We start from the raw sequence: 16764 nt of genomic DNA, 5'->3' as shown, positions 1-16764 counted from the left end.
ACATTTGTTTTTACGATTCTTCCGTCAAGAGTTTAGGTGCCCTCACTGCCCTTATAAGCTTGTTGCAAATTATTTGACTCTTACTTATAAAACTTTTGGGTGTGTGTGACATGTTCACGGAAAACTACGATATAAGCAAAAAGAAAGAAACGCACACGCACAGAGATGAGCAGTAAAGTTTTTGGTGTACGTATATATGTCTGCACACATGCGCACACACGCACACAGGCTGGGGTTTAATCCTACGTATGTGAGCTCGTACTGAATATACTGCTTTGTAACCTGTTAGGTCTTACTTTACAACATAGAATGAATCTATTTTCATTCATACGTGGGAAGCCATCCAATTGGGAAACAGACCCGGAGACTGAGTCAAAATACAAACTCCAGCGAGATGCTGGTAACAAGAAAACTACCTAAAACAAAACTTCACCAGATGATTAAAAGTAAAATGAAGACTGGGGCGCCTGGGTGGCCGAGTCGGTTGGGCGTCTGACCTCGGCTCCGGTCATGATCTCATGGTCCGTGGGTTCGAGCCCCTGTCTGGCGGGCTCTGTGCTGACAGCTCAGAGCCTGGAACTTGCTTCGGATTCTGTGTCTTCCTCTCTCTCTGCCCCTCCCCCACTTGCTCTCTGTCCCTCTCTCAAAAATAAATAAAACATTTTTTAAAAAGTAAAATGAAGTTCAACGAGACATCAGGAAATGTTAAAAGAGAGAAAGCAGGGGCCAGATTTAACATCAGACAGAAAAAGAATTCAGGGCCCCGAGCGCACAGGATGAGGACGGCTGGGTGAATGTCTTTGCTTCCGATGCATCATCACAGACTTGTTTCTTACTCTTCTCGAACCTCTCCCCTAAGCCTCTGTGGCTCACCTGTTCTTCTTATCAAGCGCCCCGGGGGAGTGTCCTATCTAAACCCCTGGCCAGTTGGGTCAGCCCTCCTCCTGGGTTTCCTTCTGCTTCCTGGCTACCCCTTCGGAAGGCTGATGATGGCCTTCTGCCTCCCGTGCATCTTCTGAAGGCCTCCATCTTTGGGGTGTTCTGTGGTTCCTCATTTCCTTCACAAGACGTTTGCATAGAGTATTTTTTTTTTTAATGTTTATTTATTTTTGAGAGAGACAGAGTATGAGCGGGGGAGGGGCAGAGAGAGAGGGAGACACAGAATCGGAAACAGGCTCCAGGCTCTGAGCCATCAGCCCAGAGCCCGACGCGGGGCTCGAACCCACGGACCGCGAGATCGTGACCTGAGCTGAAGTCAGATGCTTAACCAACTGAGCCACCCAGGCGCCCTGAGTATTTTTCTGTTATTTCTTTTGAGTAAATTAATCCTTCAGGGATTCAGGAGATTTTGCTCCCTCCTTCCTCACTCAATGTGTGTCACACCCAAGATACCGAGAGGCCTGAAAGGACGTGGGGCACTTTTCTCCTTCTCCAGCAACATGCAGCTGCACTACAGCTGGTTTTCAAACAGTTAAATTATTAATTTCCTCATGAAAATTCTGCGGTAGGGGCTAGCTGGTTTTCTGTCTGAAAATATATGCCAAGCTTTGATTTTTCTTGGTGAAGTTTACATGTCTATAAATAAAGAAAACATGAGTCAGAATAAACAGTTTTCTCCAGGAAATAAGGGGACCAACATGTCATGAGAAAGTGTTCACTGCATAGAAATCAGACACAAGAGGCGCCTGGGGGGCTCAGTCGGTTAAGCGTCCAAGTTCAGCTCAGGTCATGATCTCTTGGATCGTGGGTTCAAGACCCATGTTGGGCTCTGTGCTGACAGCTCAGAGCCTGAAGCCTGCTTCCGATTCTGTGTCTCCGTGTCTCTGCCCCTCCCCTGCTCACACACTCTTTCTCTCTCTCTCAAAAATAAATGAACATTAAAAAAAATTAAAAGAGAAAAAGAAATCAGACAGGAATGTTTCCAGATTCAAGCTGTCTGAAGTCACTAGCGAGGAAGTCACTTTACCTCCTGAGCCTCAGTTTCCTCATTTCTGTTGGGATGTTTATTGAGCACCTACTATACGTCTGGTCCAACTGGGAACACAGAGAATGAAATACAAGACCTGACCTGCCCTCCCCCAGGAGCTCCCGGAGCAGCGAATGTGTGCTCAGAGGACAGAAGAAAGCAGAGGTCCTGTGCCATCAGAGACGTGTTCCAGCGGGAGGCTCAGGTGACAGGAGGAACCCCTGCAACCCACCGGAGAGGATAAAGAGGCATTTTCCGGGGAGAAGAGGCCCGGAGGGCACGCAGGCTGGACACAGGGGACAGCGCGGTGGGTGCAGAGCCCGACGAACAAGTCCTCGGGTCCTGCAGCCGTGGAGCTGCTAACAGATGTCTGTGCTGCCCACCGCTCTGGCCTGGCCCCGGACCAGGGCCCGGAGTGTAGCGGGGGGCTCCACACACACCTGGGGGAAGGATGAAGACCTCTGGAATTGGGGGCAGGGGCCAGATTGGGAAGGCTCAGGCGCCACGATCAGGAGGCCCCATCTGTCCTGGGGATGGTGGCAAATGGCTGGAGACTTTGCCCAGGAAAGAAATGAGTCTAGTTAGGTATTTGAGAAGACTGACTCGGGCTGCAGGGCAGAGGGACAAAACCGGATATGAGTTCTGCGTTCATCAGGCAGGGGAGCGAGGGGTCTGAATGGGCTGTGGGTAGAGTTGGGGGGGGGGCACAGAGTGAGAAACACTCAGGAGGCAGGATTGCCAGGACAGGGAGGGAGCTGGGGGCAAGCGTGGGTCCAGCCTTCTCCTCCGTGGCCCCACAGATGACGGGCACCCATACCACCTCCTAGCATGGACACCACCGTCCTCTAGAGGTGTGTTGGTCCGTCAGCTCCCACGGCAGGGACTGTGGCTGAGATGCCCATCACTCTATCCCCGGAGCGGGCACAGAGCCCAGCACAGAGCAGGCCCTCGCTCATGGGAAGGTCTCAGGACCCAGGCAGGTGGGGCAGAGGAGCCTTGGAGAGACAGGTGACCTTGACAGGCCTGTAGACATCTAAATGGGGCATCCTGCGGGCTGTGTGCGTGTGCACGTGGGCCTTCATGCGTGTGTGTGTGTGCATGAGCGTGAGTGGTTGGCAATGGTTCAGTCTGGGCCTTTTGCCTCCCTCCGCTATGGTGGGGGGGATGGGAGAACTCTAAGAGGGCCAGAGTGCGGTTCTAATAGATCTGCAACCGGCGAAGCCCGAGCCATCATCCAGAGCGATGGTGTCACCACGAACGGCCCAGGTGCTGCTGGGCATCACGGGAGGCCACGCATCAAGAGGGCCCCCTTGCCCGGACAGCCTGCTCCTGCCCTAACCAGCTAGAACCCCATTGCCAAAGGCTGTTTTCTCTTTAGAATATTAATAAATAAGAGGAAGCCAGGTGTTGGTAAATGCTAACGGCCCGTGTCGCTTGCAGAGCGTGCGAGCTCTGTGCAATCTCTCCGGTATCTCCACAGGAGTCTGAGGGATGCAGAGGGGGCCCTTCACACCGGCCGTAGATCCAACAAGCGCCCCCCCTCCCCTGCCAGGCCCCACCCCTGGCGGTAGAGGACCAGCTGTCCAGCTGGGCCCGGGCCACTGTGGGCCTGAAGGGATCCTCGACGACTCTCGGGTACGTCCAGGCTTTGCAACCACGGGGTCAATGCTCTAGTTTGTTGGTTGCGAAATGGAAGTGACAGTACTTTCTTCGTCTAGATAACGGCATTTCGTTCTGCTCAACAAATGTGTATGGAGTGCCTGCTGTGCCGGCCGCCATCGCGCCTGACAGTCCCGGGGCACAGCGCGGCCGGACACATGTGGTTCAAGTGGAATCTGCTCCAAGCTGGACCCAGCCCGGCGCCAGCAGCCCGGGCGACCCCAGGCAGGCCCTCTGCGCTCTGTGCACCCGGTTCCCAGTGCCGAGCCCTATGCCTGGCACAAAGTAGCAGGTGCACAGGGAGAATTTGATGAATAAAAGAGTAAGTCCCCCTGTCCATCGGTTAGGGTGCATCTGTGCAGGGGGTGCCATTCAGCAGTCATTCGCAGGCCTCATATCGAGGGAAAGAGTAAAGTCACCGGAAAACACACACAGCGGCACCGTTTAACAAAGTCCAGGGGCGCCAGGGTGGCTTAAGTCGGTCAAGTGTCCGACTTCGGCTCTGGGGTTCACGGGTTCGAGCCCCGCGTCGGGCTCTGTGCTGACAGCTCCGAGCCCGGAGCCTGCTTCGGATTCTGTGTCTCCCTCTCTGCCCCTCCCCCACTCGTGCTCTCTCTCTCTCTCTCTCTTTCTCTCTCTCTTAAAAATAAACAAACATTCAAAAACTTAAAGAAAAAAACAACAAAGTCCAAGCGCGGACAGAACGCACGTTGGCAAGAATAGCGGAAGGCAGAGGAAAGGTGCTGATGCTGAGTTCAGGACGGGAGCGGTGGCATCTGAGTTTTCACCAGGGGGTTGGCGGGGGGCAGGCGTGTCCGTGTTACGATGGTGAGACCTATTCTTTACAAAAATGAAACACTTGGTCCAAAAAAAGAGAAAGTCAACCGTCTCGTCTATTTCTGGAGCACCATTATATTTAAATCAACACGATTGTTTTGAAGGTACTTCCCCAACTTCAAATACCATGCACCTGTCCCGCCCCCGTCCCCCGGACTGCGGGAACGGATGAGAGGTGACTTCCACAGGAAAGCGGGAAGCCAGCCCCCCCACCCCCCACAGGCTGCGCTGGGCCGGCCCTTGACGCCCTGCGGTCCCTGAGAGAGTCCCAGGCAGGGAAGGACGGTACGAGGGGGAGGGGGCCGGGAGACCCCGGGATCCTTCGGGCCCGTTGGCAGGAGCAGCCCCTGTGGGAGCGGCCGGGGAGGCACCCCGACGAGGCGTGCCAGGGTGGCCACACTCATCCTCCCAGACAGGAAGCTGCGGTCGGCGGCTGGTGCTGTGTGCTCAGGCAAGAGGAGGGGACAGATGTGAGAACTGTCTTAGCCCATCCAGACCAGGAATCAGGACGAATAAAAATAGGCAGCTGACAGTAAATGTATGGGAAAGGGGAAGTCAGGCCCTAACCTGCCCTTGAGGGCCCCGGAGAGAGGCCCAAGGTGACTCAAGATTATTTTCTCCTGCACCTGCTGTTCCCGGTGCCCTAGAATGCCCTTTCCCGTTTATTCCCTGATAACTCTGGCTCGGATGCCACCTCCTCCAGGAAGCCCCCCGCACCTGCCTCCTTGCTTCCCCCACTCGGGTGGAGGTGACTCCCTGCACCTCGACACGCCTCTCACGTCCTCATCGTGTCCCTCTGACCACGAGGCCCGTGTCCTCTGTGCCTGCCCTTGGGTTGCCAACCTAGTAGCCAGCCTGGCTCTGCACTTCTTCCTGGCTCCAGAGCCTCAGCTCAGCCCCTCTCACACGGCACTTTTCAGAAGACGGGGCGCTGCCAGCTCAGAGGGCACCAGCGTTGGAGGCGGAAAGGCCCCCTACAAGCCTGAGCTCCGCCCCTCACCAGCTGCAAGGGGGGGACGGCCGCGCATACCCCACGAGGCTGGTGCGAGGGTGAAGGCCAGGGCAGACAGAGGTGAGGGGCTGGCCGTGGTCATGACGGCAACGTCTGCTGTTGCTCGTCTGATCCGCACTCAGTGCTTTATGTACACGCAGGCATTCTCCTATGGGTCGTCTCTATAAGGCTGTGACAATGTGCCACCCCGTTTGGTAGATCGGGGCCTGAGGCTGAGCCGGGTAAGCCACTTACCCAAGAGCACACAGTAGCCCGTGTGCGGAGGAACACCTGGGTGGGTCTGCCTCCAAAGCCCGGGCCCCGGCCCCAAGCGGACCTGCTTCTCTGTGTGTGGCCACAGCCTTCCCTGGCTGGGACAGGCCCACCCCACGGGCCCTATAGCCTCGCCAAGCCCCACCGCCCCTCTGCCGGGGGGTCAACACTTGCTGGGCGGTCGACAATAGCTCCCTCACTGGAATATTGTATTAGAAGGGATTTTCAGACCATTTGGCCAAAGTCAGTCAAGTCTGCACTCCTGGGACTGCTTCCGCAGGCTCGTCTCATGGCACTTTGTAAATTCAGGTCGGGGCCTGTCTCTGCACACGTAGTACATGTTGGCATAGATGCCGGGGTGGGCTGGTGGCCTCTCTGTCTCCCCATCACCCAGGCCAGGGGTTTCCAGCTGGGTCCCGAACACAGCTCGGACAGGACAGAGCGGGGTCTCAGGGGCTCAGAGGGGCGGGCGCCTCCAAGGCCAGACTGGAAATGCCACCTTCCCATGGTGAAAACATTCGAGAGATAGCCCGGGGAGGGGGTTGGTCCTGCTCCGGCCCACAGAAAAGGGCTCAGAAGCGCTCCCCAGCTGGGAGGTGGGGCTGGGGGCCCGGCCACAACCTGGTCCCTTGGAGCAGCTCAGGTCAGAGCTGCAGCTGGGCTCTCCTGTCCCTCCTCTGTCCCTCTCCACTGGCAAACCCAAAGCGGGCTGACCCCGGGGCCAAGGAGGGGCGGAGGCCTGGAGGCCCCACCGCTGCCCAGCCCCACGGCTCCTCTCCCAGCTGGCCCCCGACACTTCCAGGCGTGTGCTCATTCGTGTGTTTTCCTGTGCACGTGAGTGAGTGTCTGGGGAAGAGGGAGACTGTGAGCTCTCTGGTGGGCAGTGGCCTGGGGCGGTCCCTGGGACCTGGGTCACCCCCCCCCATTCACCCCTGACCCCCTGAGGTGTCCTTTTCAAGCACTGGAGCCCTTTCAGGAACTACACACGGAAGGAAGGAGCCGCTCCCACTTCCCCGATACGTCTAGGGACACCTCCAGGGAGGGTGGAGGCCACAGGTGCTGAGCAGGGGGCTCCGTGGGAGACAGGTCCCACCCTGCGTGGGAGGGATGAGGACGCTGATGTCAGCCTTAGATGAACCCGGTCGAATGTTCTGGAAGGGCCTGGCAGGGAGCGTCAGCCCTGTGAGTGGGTTCAGGGTGGCTTGGTTTCATGAGCTCTTTCTTGCCGGGAAAGTCCCACTGGGGAGTCCGGCCCCGGACAACGGAGGCAGCCCTCCCCTGCCCAGGCTGGGGTCCTCTCCGCTGCCGGGCAGGGGGCTGCAGACAGGGGGGTGTATCTGCCCCCACCTTTTAGACCTTCTTTTGTTGCCCTGACCCCCCAGGATGGGGGACGGGGGAATCCAGGGGTACCCTTGCAACTCAGCCCCCCCCCCCCCCAGAACTTGCCCACAGCCTTCAGCTGGGGCATTTCAGACCGGCCCTCACCGTTCCCCTGCTCTCTTCCGGCCACGAGTCCCACTGGACTGGCCACTCCTGGTGCTGACCTGGGCCTTGGTGCCCGACCTCGGGTCAGTGCCACCACCGCGTTCCTCAGACAGGAGAACCAGCTTCCGCCCTCCCAGGCAGCTCCCAGGGCATATGGCACGCGCTCAGGGCCCCCTCTGCCTCATGCCGCCCCTCACCCTGGCACCAGACTGGGGACTGATGAGTCGGGGGCCAGCCCAGCCTCCTGCATGAGCCCTGGGCCCCAGGAAATGTCCTCAAGCGCTCTCAGCACCCGGGCCGGCTGCCTCTCCTTCATCCAAACCTGCCCTCACGGAGCACCCCCCCCAGCCCACGCCAGAAACAGCACCCAGTCCTGGGCCTGTGGGTGCCCCTCCTGAACGCCACTCACCTGGGCCACCCACGACGACCCCCAGCCTCTCGTCCCACAGCTCCGTGTGTACCTCAGCCCCTGAGAAGCAACCCTCGGCCAGGATGACACAGTCAGGACTGCAACCGGGGACAACTGTGAGATAATGTAGGGAAGAGACTCTGAGCCAGACTGTAAAGGGTCCCTCAGAGCTCACGTGCCCTGAGCCTCGGAAGGTGACCTTACCTGGCAAGAGCATCTTCGCGGATGTTAAGCTGAGATGAGGTCACCGTGGATTAGGGCACGCGAGGACAGGGGCAGAGATTGGGGTGATGAGGCCACAAGCCAAGGAGCGTTCAAGATGGTCACCAGCCCGCAGGGACTACGAGAGTCAAGGCAGTGATCTCCCCCAGAGCCTTCGGAGGGAACGTGGCCCTGCCTGTACCTCGATCTCGACTTGCTCCCTTGGCGTGCCCCGCCCTGTGATGGGGGCTCGACACACAGTCTGTGCTCGATGGCGTTGCTTCGGTGATGGCACGATGCGTGAATGGACGGAGGAACCAGTGTCATTACTGTGGGAGCAACTGAGTCACTCAGCAGTGGCAGGGCCCCTGGGGCGGGCCCTGCGCCAGGCTCTGGAATGCAGACATGAGCAGCCAGGCCCCAGGGAGGGGGCAGGTCCAGGTGCCGGGCCCCACTCGGCCGCGTGTCGTTGGGGCTGCAGGTGCGAGAGACGCCTCCTGGTGGTCCCACAGCCGGGTGCTTCTCTGTCACCTCACGGCCCTCACTCCTCTGTCCCTCTGACCCGCAAGGAGCTACGCCCCCTGTCCTAATGCTGCACCCACAGGCTGCCCACCGCCCCCCAGGGCGCCGGCCAGTGGTCCTCCCGCAGACGAGCAAGGTGTCCCCTCTGCCTTCCTCTTGTCTCCCAGGCCAGCTGCCTGCACACAGGGAGACTGCAGCCTGCTCCCTCGGTCACATTGCAAACACAGCACTTCAGCGCCCCCCGTGCTGGATGCTCCCTGAGGACTCCAGCCCCACGTGGCTGCTGGCACTGGACATGGGACGGGACCGATGGGGGCTCTGCCGGGGAGAAAGACTAAAGTATCTCCTTACTGATCCGTACGTTGATGACATGTTGACATGATCATTTCTCAGGCATATGGATTAAAGAAATGTATCGTTAAAATTACTTCCGCCCGTTTCTTCTCATTTTCTTTGGTACGGCTGCTAAGGTTCCGTCCGTGGCCGCCGTTCTATTTCCCTGGCACCGTGTTGGCCGGTAATCAATGAGTCTCTGAAAAGGGGATCTAGGGACAGATCCTCAGAGGCACCTACAATGACGTGAAGTGAGCACCTACTGTGTGTCAGGGATGCAGAGACAAGTCAGCTGGACCCCTGCCCTCCAGGCCCTCCCCAGAGTGTCGGGGCCCTGCTCCAGGCCACGCTCCAGGGTGGTGCGGGGACAGGACTCGGGCCGGGGTCTGGGGACCCTGCTCTGCATTGCTGGTCCCCAAGCGTGCATCGTGTCGGTCTTTCCTTCCCAGAGACAAGCTGTCCCGCCGTGTCGGGTGCAGAGGGGCGTAGAGCTTGGAGCACAGGGCCTGGCCCCGGCCACGTCTCTTCTCGCCTGAATGGCCATCTCATGCCACTGCCGCGGGGCGGTCTCCCAGGGTCGACGAGGGGGACCCCAGCTCCATGGCACCCTGTCCCCGACATAGAAATCAGAGGATTCAGAAAGAGGACTATGGTGAGTATACACGGGGGGGCAGGGGGGCGCTGTGGGAGGGTTTCCTACAACCATTCTGAACTTGTCTTGATTAAACCCTTTTTAAAGAGCCATAAAGGAAAGTGCCAAGTCAACCTGTCATTGTGCTCTTTCTTCCGTCGAAAGTTCGTTTATGTAGGGGCGCCTGAGTGGCTCAGTCGGTTGAGCGTCGGGCTTCGGCTGGGGTCATCATCTCGCGGTTTGTGAGTTTGAGCCCCGCGTCGGGCTCTATGCTGACGGCTCGGAGCCTGGAGCCTGGAGCCTGCCTCGGATTCTGTGTCTCCCTCTCTCTCTGCCCCTCCCCAACTTGCACCCTGTCTCTCTCTCAAAAAATAAATAAACACTTAAAAAAATGTTTAAAGCTGCTTTACAAATAAAGGACAGAGAGCTGCTGGTGGGTCATTCCTGTCGCACGCGCCCCTCCCGACAGAGGCGGCACTTAACTGGACCCTGTCCCCGGACTCCCCTCTCGGTACGGCAGCCCCGTGTGGTTCTGGGAAGGCGAAGGCGGCCCCCTGGCCCAGAACTGCGGTGGCACCCACCCCACCTCCTCTCTGACCTCCCCACCGCCCGCCCTCCCCGGCCCCTCACTCCCCTGCCCCAGCCACCCCGGCCTCAGGCTCTTCCTCGAGCCCACCAGGCGTGCTCCCACCTTGGGACTTTGCACATGCTATTCCCTCTGCCCAGAACCTGCAAGCCTCCCTCCCTCTCCTCCTCTGTCTTTATTCAAAGTCACCTGCTCAGTGGGGTCCTGCAGGGCCACCCGATCTAAAATTTCAACCTCCTCGGTCACACACAGTTCATCTGCCCCTTCCCGGCCCTGGTTTTCGTCCCCTGCCCTGGAGCTCCCCGGCCACCATCTCATATCTTGTTTGTGGCCTGGCTCCCTGTCCAGAAGCTCCCAGGGCAGGAATTCGGGTCCTTGTTCACAGCTGGGTCCCCGGCACCCCAGCGCGGGGACCACACTCCACCCTCAGGGAGAGTTTTCAGGACGGTGGCTGAAGGCGTCTCCTTGAATCTCAAACTGCCCCAGGGCTGCCCCAGGCGTGTGCCCGGCAGCTGACCGAACCGGGTGCACCAGGACTGAAATGCAGGTGCTCCGGCAGGGAGACGGTGTGGCGGGGGTGGGGGACCACAGGCACGAGACGTCCCCGCCACATCGTGGCTTCTGCAGAACAGACGAGAGCCGTGCCGGCTGTCACAGCGCGGCCACCCTTGCTCTGCCGCTGTTGACTCCGGGCCACCTGCAGGGGATCGGTCAGGGGCTTTATTCTTCATGGTGAAAAATATATGCATTTAGAATCAGCCGGTTGGACTCGGTTTCCATGACTCTGAATTTGGCAACATCCAAAGCATCGCAGGCTGGAGCCAGTCGAACACAGGCCTCTGTCTCTCCGTCAGGACGCTGGCCTTGGCCCCGTGATGTCGCAGGGCATCCTCCCAGCCCGGGCACCCCGACAGGACAGGGCGTGCTCTTCTCTCTTCTTCCCTCGCCCTCCGCGGCCGGGGGAAAGCAGTGAGGACACAGCGCTCAAGCTCGCTGCTCCTGGGGCTCCCTCCCAAGCACGTCCGGGTTGCCGCAGGTGGGTGACACACAGCAGGTGTGCGTGACGCCCTCAGCACCGCCTTCCGGCCAAAGCGTGTGCCTTGGCGTGGGGGGCAGTGTGGTCCCATCTTGGTGAAAAGAGCGTCATTTAAACAAAATCTATTTGTTTCTGATCGTCAGTTCCTTGTATTTGATTACAGATTACGGTTAATAGAGCACCTTATGAACCATGAGGTTGAAGAGGGTACGTAGGAGACTGCTGGTCTCCCAATATCCATCAACCCCTTCTTCCTTATTAACAGAACTGTCACATTGCTGGGGATGGCGATGCATCCAGCTGAAAAAACGATATTTCCCAGCCTTCCTTGGAAAGAGGAGTGAGCGAGGAGCCGTGCGTGAGCCTTCTAGGAAAGTCTGAATGCACGACCCTCCTCCTTATTTCTCCTTCCTGTTCCCCGGAGCTAGGATGTGATGGCTGGATCTCTAGCAGCCACTTTGTACAAGGTGATAGGAAGGCAGAGAAGAAGATGAGCAGAAAGATCAAACCGTGTAGTTCCAGACTTTTCTAACATGAGAGAGAAACAAATTTTTATCTTGCGTAAACTGCTGTCATTAGAGGTTTTCGGTCATCCGTCGCCTAGTCTTAGTGGCTCTACAGGTATAATCCTAACCTTCATTACATAGAAAGCAGCACTGAGCACCTACCACGGGCTGGTCCCCAAGTTGGGGCTTCTACATACACGGCCTCGGGAGTTCTCACAGTGGCTCTGTGAGGTAGGTGTCATTGCCCTTGCATCGGGGAGGAGACTGAGACCAGAGAGAGAAAATGACTTGCCAAAGTGGATAGCCAAGGCAGAACGGAAGCCATCCTGACCATGGCGTCCCTCCTGTTCCAGCCTAAACACTTAATGGCGGAGTTGGAGGCATCTGGAAACAATGGTGAGAAAGCTATTTGGGGGTGAGCAGAGTTTCCTGACCCCTCCCTCCCCAACCACTGTATTGAGGGCTTCTCTGTTCACAGCGGTCAGTCATCTGAACCACTGGGGACTGAGTTTCCTCGCCCTTGAAGCGGGCGGGGTAGGGTGGGGCTGGGCTCAGCAATCAAAACCCCTCCCCACTCTCCCCTCTGGGATTCTAGCACTGTCCCCTCTCGGACTTGCACCCGTTTTGTCTGTTTTTGACCCTCCCCGTCCCACAAAGGGAGCAACCCCAGAAGAGCTAACTGAGCCCCTGTCCAGGCTGGGAGGGAACCTTTCCTGTAGTTTGAGAACCTTCTGTCAGGCGCGAGGGCCGTGGAAGCGAAAGAGGAAGTGTCCGTCTGTTTACCTCCCTCTGGTGACCTCATGCTTCCTTGCTTTGTGCAGAACTGGGTGTCGGGCGGCCCACCCATCCCCTGGGAGCTCCTCACTCAGCCCTGCTCAGGAAGGGGCACATCCCGGCCCCTGGCCAGCCCTCCTGCAGACAGGAAACGCTTGTGTGGGGCTGGTCCCTTCAGAGGGTTCTCTTTGCTCTGTAAAGGCGATCTGGCTGCCGCTGGGGAGGACTCACTCCTTGAGGTCCGTCAGGTCCTGTCGATCCGCGTATCCCAGGGTGGACCTCAGGGCAGTGGGAGGAGCCAGGCTGGAGGGAACCGCAGGTGAGTCTGGGAGGCCTCTCGGGGCTCAGGAACCCCAGAAGGGACAGGTTCTAGCCCCAGCTTTGCACTGAGAAGCCGAATGACCCAGGGCAAGCCACCTGCTTCTAGGAGCTGCATTTCTCATCAGGAAGGTGGGAATCAGATGGCCCCTGGGCCCTATGTTGGTCCTGGGGCACCACTGGCCGACGACACAGCTTGGAGCAGCTCAAGGCCTTGGTGTCTCCGTCTGTCAAACGAACAGGTCGAAACGGCTTGGGCCAGAGAGAAAACTGGGCAGCACGGACTTCAAGTTCCCGCTAAAACCGAGAGCGTGCTTGCTGAGTCCGTGATAAATAACTACACGTCCACACTGGTCTGCACACAGTAGGCGCAAGTCAACGCAGGCATGCCAGGCCACTTTGCAGGGGACACAGCAGCGGAGACGCGAGGCGCTGAGTCGGGCACTCACAGCCTCACCCGCCCACCCCACTACGTGCCAGGCCCGGGCAGGTGCCGGACTTACAGCCACCAACGAGAGGGGCGCAACCTCCTCTCTTTTGGACCTTACGTTCCGGCAGGTGGAGGCCAAACCTAAAACAAAGGCATCAATGAAATCATCTCAGTTTGCGTCAAAGGCTGGGATGCGGGGGAAGCGGCCAAGGGAGCTGAAGCTTAGGTGATAAGAGGGGCGGGTTAGCGAAGATCTGGGGAGGGCACTGTGGGAGGACAGACTGCTGGGGCAGAGCCCCTGATGGGACCCATCGGTCGTGTCCAGTGTGGCTGGAGAGTGCACGGAGCAGGGAGAGAGGAGGCTGTGGGCAGGGCCAGATGAGGCAAGGCCTTCCTCGTCAGGGCGGAGAGGCTGACTTCACTCTGAGTGTAATCGGCAAAAATCAGCGGTTTTCAACCAGGGAGCAACGTGGGTTGGGACACGGGCTCTGCTGTTCACTAGCTCTGCACCAGGCTCTCCTTACCGTCTCTGTGCCTCAGTGTCCCCTTCTGGAGGACGGGACCCCCACTACTACCCACTTCCTCTGGTTTTGGCGAGCGTCTCCAGGGACGAGGCTGGTTGTGCATTCACACAGCACCAAGCAGTGTACATGCTCAGGAAATGTCAACGTGAGGGTTTTTCTTTTCTGTTTTGTTTTAAGTTTATTTCTTTATTTTCGAGAGAGCAAGCAAGCAGGGGAGGAGCAGAGAGAGAGAGAGAGAGAGAGAGAGAGAGAGAGAATCCTAAGCAGGCTCCACGTTGCCCGTGCAGGATCCGCTGCAGGAGCTCGAACCCACGAACCCTGAGATCATGACCTGAGCCGAAGTCGGACGCCCAACCGACTGAGCCACCCAGGCGCCCCCAACATGGTGGTTTTTATTTACGTATTTGTTTTATTTTTTAAGGATTCAAAAAAAATTTTTTTTAAGGTTTATTTATTTTTCAGAGACAGAGAGAGACAGAGAGAGACAGAGCGTGAGCAGGGGAGGGTCAGAGAGAGAGGGAGACACAGAATCCGAAGCAGGCTCCGGGCTCCGAGAGCCTGACACGGGGCTCGAACTCACGGACCGCGAGATCATGACCTGAGCCGAAGTCGGACGCCCAACCGACTGAGCCACCCAGGTGCCCCCAACATGGTGGTTTTTAAACATGACTTAAAAGCTTTGACACTCATCCCACAAGAGCAGGGGTCTGTGTCCTGTCCCCGCCAGTCTGTTTGGTGAGTGGGTGAGTGTGCAGCAGAGGCCTTGGGGGCTGGGTCACAAAAGCCCGAGTCCCTTCTGTCTGGTGCCCGAATAGGGCTGCTCTCCAGATGCTTCCCCCTGGTACACTCCCTCCTGAAATGTGGGCGCCGTGTGGCGAGGAAGCGAGGTCCCTGGTGAGGCCACACGACAGACTCCCGCGGCCGGTCTCAGCTGAGCCCCCGCTGGCAGTCGCTCTGGCTTGTGAGTGAAGAAGCCTGCGGGCGACTCCAGCCTTCAGCTGCTGAACTGGCCCCGTCAGGCGAGTCCCCCCAGCGGAGGCCGCAGCTGAGGCCGGAGACAAGCTGAACCCTCCCAGCCCCGTCCAGAGTCTCCGAGCACAGCAGCGTGTTGGCAAGTTCTGGGGGTTGGCACACAGCCACAGATAATGGGGACAGTCTGCCACCGTTGTGACGGCGGCCGTGCCCACCGCCCTTCTCCTGTTCTACACTGTCCTCACGTCTCAGGACACCCTGGGGACTTGTCTTATCTCCAGCATCCAATTTGGGTCTTTAACCATAGATAATATAGATTTGTGGCTGGAGAACTTGTTTTTTTTTTTATTTTCTATTTTTATTATCTTTAAAAAATATTTATCTATGTCTTTATTTTTGAAGTTTATTTATTCTGAGAGAGACAGAGCCACAGCGAGTGGGGAAGGGGGCAGGGAGAGGGAGAGAGAAAGGATCCCGGTCAGGCTCCTTACTGCCAGCGCAGAGCCCGACATGGGGCTCGAACTCGTGAAACTGTGCGATCGTGACCTGAGCCGAAGCCAAGAGTCGGATGCTTAACCGACTGAACCACCCAGGTGCCCCGAGAACCTGCTTTTTATTTTATTTTATTAATTTTTTTTAAATTTTTTAAATTTTTTCATGTTTATTTTTGAGAGAGACAGAGACAGAATGCGAGTGGGTTAGGGGCAGAGAGAGAGGGAGACACAGAGTCTGAAGCAGCCTCCAGGCTCTGAGCTGTCAGCACAGAGCCCGACGCAGGGCTCGAACTCATGAGCTGTGAGATCATGACCTGAGCTGAAGTCGGACGCTCAACCGACTGAGCCAGCAAGATGCCCCAATGTTTATTTATTTTTGAGAGAGAGAGAAAGAGCGTGAGCAGGGGAGGTGCAGAGAGAGAGGGAGACACAGAATCCGAAGCAGGCTCCAAGCTCCAAGTTGTCAGCACACAGCCTGACATGGGGCTCGAACTCACAGACGGTGAGATCATCACCTGAGCTGAAGTCGGACGCTCAACCGACTGCGCCACCCAGGCGCCCCAGAACCTGCTTTTTAAAAAGGAGAATTCTTTGCTTCAAATGAAAGCTTAGGCAAATGGAAGTGGAATGAGGGTGATGAGCCCAGAGTGACCCTCCCCTGCGGCCCCCCACCTCCTGCCACGGCGGCCCCCGGGGCAGTCCGAGAACTAATGACTAACCAAAGGACATTCGTGGGACGTAGTAGGGGCATAACAATGATTCAGGAGTCTCATCCTTCGCAGGAATCAGGACATGTGAGCGCTGGTCTGGCTCTGTCCGCCTGGTATACCTCAGTTTCCCCACCAGGGAAATGAGGGGCCTGAGCTCAGTGCTCTGAGGCTGCGCAGGCGGGACCTGCTGGAGGTGTGGCGGCCAGGGTCAGGGATGCTGCTCTGGCCAACCTCTGCTTGACTGCAGGCGGGGCATTTCCCACTCCAGCACGGGGTTCCTCCTCCGTCTGGAGGTCAAGGGTGGAGTCACATGCTCTGACACCAGGGGGGCGTCTGTGACCATCCTGCCTCCTGCCTCTGGCCACCGCCAGGGTCATGGGGCGCCCAGCCACGACTCTGGGCAGGCCTGGAGGAGGAGGAGGAGGAGGAGGAGGGCCCGAGGTCGGGCCGGAAACAGATTCCTGCGGGGTCTGGACCAGTGGCCACTCTGGTCTCTCACAGGCCCAACATCCAAAGAAAGGAGAGGAGGACCTACAAGTAGGGAAATTCTGGGTTTTTATTCATTTCTATTTTGTTATCGTTCTCTAAACCCGTGGTTCGCAACTGGGGAAGTTTTGTCCCCACGGGATATTTGGTAATTTCTGGAAACGTTTTGATGTCAAAACGGCAGGAGGCAGTGCCACTGGCACCTAGTGGGTAGAGACCACGGGTGCTGCTGAGGCCCTGACACGTACAGACCAGTCCCCGCAACGAAGGATCCTCTGCCCCAAACCTCGATAGTGTCAAGGTTGAGAAGCCTTGGTCTTAACCAAATCTCACATCCCCCCACATCTCACCTCCTCCAGGAAGCCTTCCTTGGTCTGCTGTCCTTAATTATTCCTATTGGCCTTTAATCAGGTTTTCCAATGTTCTCAGTTGTAGCAATAGCGACACAACTTTTCCATAAGGGGAACGGCGTCCACCATCTTAAAAATCATCTTTTATTTGTTCACTTTTGTGTTGTAAGGTAAAACACATCTACAGAGAAACGCACATAGCATACGCACAGCTTAGTGAAGTGTCATAAACCGAACCCCCTTTGACTATCCTCCAGGCCCAGAAAGAAAA

At 57.5% G+C, this 16764-nt stretch overlaps 1 pseudogene; it reads right to left on the bottom strand.

The window, feature by feature from the left end:
- Nucleotides 1–755: 755 nt before the first annotated feature.
- Nucleotides 756–1077, bottom strand: LOC121043239 (transcription elongation factor A protein-like 8; annotated as a pseudogene).
- Nucleotides 1078–16764: the final 15687 nt, after the last annotated feature.

This window comes from Herpailurus yagouaroundi, unplaced genomic scaffold (assembly GCF_014898765.1).
Source record: "Herpailurus yagouaroundi ecotype Mexico unplaced genomic scaffold, PumYag 186, whole genome shotgun sequence".
Classification (NCBI taxonomy): Eukaryota; Metazoa; Chordata; class Mammalia; order Carnivora; family Felidae; genus Herpailurus; species Herpailurus yagouaroundi.
This window is presented reverse-complemented; position numbering and strand designations above follow the sequence as displayed.